At 38.0% G+C, this 3,853-nt stretch overlaps 1 long non-coding RNA gene across 1 annotated transcript; it reads right to left on the reverse strand.

Annotated features, from left to right (window-relative positions):
* Positions 1 to 962: 962 nt before the first annotated feature.
* Positions 963 to 1,467, reverse strand: LOC136798029 (uncharacterized). The gene is made up of 3 exons (XR_010845332.1): positions 1,433 to 1,467; positions 1,217 to 1,279; positions 963 to 1,126 (listed from the first exon to the last, which is right to left on the reverse strand). It is a non-coding gene; the product is annotated as an uncharacterized lncRNA (long non-coding RNA).
* Positions 1,468 to 3,853: the final 2,386 nt, after the last annotated feature.

Genomic DNA, 3,853 nt, shown 5'->3' on the forward strand with positions numbered 1-3,853 from the left:
TAAAATTCGAAATGCCAGGTGCAAAACTTGAAGACAGTTCTATAGACCGTTAGACCAGAAAAGACCATAGAATTTATAAGAGTTTCTATGGAGTAGGCGTTAGACCGTCCTATTAGGGAAATCAAAGATTAAAATATTTTTCAAATTCTTCAGTCTGCGCTTTGGCTTCATGTGAAATCTATGGTGGAAATGTTGAAGAAAGTTAGTTCAGATTTATTGATCAACACGAATTTTAATTTGTATTTCTCCTTAAAAAACAGAAAGTTACAAGATTTACCAAAATGATGGAGTTGAAATGCGAATGTCGATTTTTTCCCGAATAGCCTTGACTTGCTCAATGCAAGATGGATAACGTTTGGAGAAAGCCCTGGTGTCAAAGGTAGCACGTGGTTTGTTTAAGACTAAGAAAGCAGCATCATCTCTTGGCTTTGCCACTGTTGGTGGACGTGGAGTTGTTAATGATTTGACATATTTTTCATGGATCTGGAAGATTGAACAGGCCACGGGCCCGTTGAGCTTTTTATAGCCCAATTTCTTGAACAAAAACTTTCTGACAAACGCCAATACTCGACAAGATTGACTTCTTCGATTTTAAACCTTCTTGGAGATTTGAGCTCATCCTGTTTGATGGGACTTTCCACAACTGAAAAGGGAAAAAACCACGTGTCAAAACCCAAGACCACAAGCAGTTTTGCTTCACTTATCACGACCAAGATAGAGAAACATAGATTTGCCATTCATAGACTGAATCATGTAAAATAACAAAAAGCTAAAAAACTTACCGTCGTTTGACTCTGTTCCGTTGTTAGTTGAGACGATTCTTCTTTCGTCAATTGAAAACGCTGAAAAAAGAAAAGCAACACTCGGTTCATTGTCACAATTCCTCATGGTCTTAAAAAATGCGCAAAGGGAACATAGATGAGAATCTAATAAATCATCATGAATCATCTTACTGTTTCTGCAGAGACATGATCGATAAGGTCATTCAGCAACTCTCGGATGGTAGTATCGTCTTCATCGTCGCTTGGAAGAAACAGTGTTCGTGATCTTTTCTTTGGTGGCTCGATATCGGAGAGTTCGGCCTCTGTCGATGATATGATGCCAAGCAACTCGTCGATATTGAGAGCTGTAAACGAGAGAAAAAGAAATGTTTTGATATATTGAATTTAAACGACAGTTGACATAAATCCAAGCTGAAAATTAAATGAAAGCTTACCGTCAGACTCGGAAAGATGGTTTGGCTGTTCAATGTCACTCGTCCTGCTCATTGATGTCGAATCTATATGATAGAAAGATTTATTTTTCAAACTCGTATCTTTTCAATACCATGCACTTAGAAAGGATGTAAGTCAAAGGTTCAGTAAATCCTAAATAATTTAGCTTTAAGAGCAAGAAGTTCTGTGTGGAGAGTTAGTAAGGAAGTAGTACCCACCGCTTTCTAAAACCTCATCAACATCCTCATCTACATGAAAGACTTCTAGCTCTTTTGTTGACGAGTCGACCAAAGGGACAGAGTCATCTGCTTCAACGACACAATCTCAGATTCGATTCAGTTCTTCTTTTTCTACCTCATCCTCAAGAATAGTCGATTCACAACGCACATTCTGTGGTAGGGTGTAGGACAATTCACTCTGATCGATAACGTCGAGGTTGTTGTTTTATCATGTCAATTAAATACTTCAAACAATGCATTGCGTTTTTGCGAATCCACTCAGGTGCTTCTGGGCATAGTACCTCCAGCTCACGTGTATTGACATCGGCAATTCTTCTGAGTACAGACTTTCTATCCTTCTTTGGAAATTTGGGAACATGGTTGCAGGTAATGAACACCCCAGCATTCATTTCTTGTAATTTTGGATCCTCAAATTTCACTGATTGTGGAAATCTTCCTCCTTGGAATAAAACCTTTACCATGTCTGCAGGTGTCATATCCTTGGTCCATTCATCAATTATCAACAGCTCCGTGTCAGACTTTATCATTGACAAACCAAAAACACGCTCTTTGGTAATTGTGGCAATCTTTTGCTCAGGAATAAGACCGAAAAACATGTTCATCACTGATGTCTTTCACGTCAATATCTCCGACCAAAACCAATCTCTTGCTTTTATGGGGCACTTGAAACGCTAACATGCACATATATATTTTGTGAGCCAATTTCGCTTGGTCTAGTGTAGGACACCAACGTTCAATGGCTGAAGCAAGATAACCACCATGACATGTGGTTCGGTGCGGATCAAAATCGTGGTAACTACGCGGGGTAATTACACCATAATCTTCAGGAGAAAATGGACAATCGACAAATGCTCTACTTGAAAGTTTCAAGTATGTGTTGTTCTTCACTTCGATGAAGTCATAATCCACTTTGATTTTCGGAAACAACTGAAAATAAAACATAATCAAGATCATTGTGGCATACTAAGATCTTCTTGAATTGGAAAAATCTTAAAGTTCTCATTTTGATTTCTCGGACTCACTTTGTAATTTTGACGGTCCAACGGTCTCCTGCATACAAGGTCTCTTAAAAACGACGGTCTATCATATGGTCTAATGGCCTACTAAGCGGCCTCCTTCGATTGCAGAAAAATATTGCAAATATATAAAGTTTTCGTTCGAATTTCTCAGAACCACTTTGCAATATTGACGGTCTAACGGTCTTTTGAGTACAAAGTCTCATAAAAATGACGGCCTATCATACGGTCTAATGGCCTACTAGGCGGCCTTCTTCGATTTCAGAAAAATATTGCAAATATAAAAAGTTCTCGTTCGAATTTCTCAGATTCCCCTTGTAATATTGACGGTCTAACGGTCTTTTGAGTACAAAGGCTCATAAAAATGACGGCCTATCATACGGTCTAATGGCCTACTAGGCGGCTTTCTTCGATTTTAGAAAAATATTGCAAATATATAAATTTTTCGTTCGAATTTCTCAGATTCCCCTTGTAATATTGACGGTCTAACGGTCTTTTTTGAGTACAAAGTCTCATAAAAATGACGGCCTATCATACGGTCTAATGGCCTACTAGGCGGCCTACTTCGATTTCAGAAAAATATTGCAAATATATAAAGTTGTCGTTCGAATTTCTCAGATTTCCTTTATAATATTGACGGTCTAACGGTCTTTTGAATAGTCTCATAAAAATAACGGCCTATCATACGGACTAATGGCCTACTAGGCGGCCTTCTTCGATTTCAGAAAAATATTGCAAATATATAAAGTTTTCGTTCAAATTTCTCAGATTCCTTTTGCAATATTGACGGTCCAACGGTCTTTTGAGTACAAAGTCTCATAAAAATGACGGCCTATCATACGGTCTAATGGCCTACTAGGCGGCCTTCTTCGATTTCAGAAAAATATTGCAAATATATAAAGTTTTCGTTCGAATTTCTCAGATTCCTTTTGCAATATTGACGGTCTAACGGTCTTTTGAGTACAAAGTCTCATAAAAATGACGGCCTATCATACGGTCTAATGGCCTACTAGGCGGCCTTCTTCGATTTCAGAAAAGTATTGCAAATATATAAGTTTCGTTCGAATTTCTCAGATTCCTTTTGCAATATTTACGGTCTAACGGTCTTTTGAGTACAAAGTCTCATAAAAATGACGGCCTATCATACGGTCTAATGGCCTACTAGGCGGCCTTCTTCGATTTCAGAAAAATATTGCAAATATATAAAGTTTTCTCGTTCGAATTTCTCAGATTCCTTTTGCAATATTACGGTCTAACGGTCTTTTGAGTACAAAGTCTCATAAAAATGACGGCCTATCATACGGTCTAATGGCCTACTAGGCGGCCTTCTTCGATTTCAGAAAAATATTGCAAATATATAAAGTTTTCGTTCGAATTTCTCAGA

This window comes from Clytia hemisphaerica, unplaced genomic scaffold (assembly GCF_902728285.1).
Source record: "Clytia hemisphaerica strain Z4C2 unplaced genomic scaffold, Clytia hemisphaerica genome assembly, whole genome shotgun sequence".
Taxonomy (NCBI): Eukaryota; Metazoa; Cnidaria; class Hydrozoa; order Leptothecata; family Clytiidae; genus Clytia; species Clytia hemisphaerica.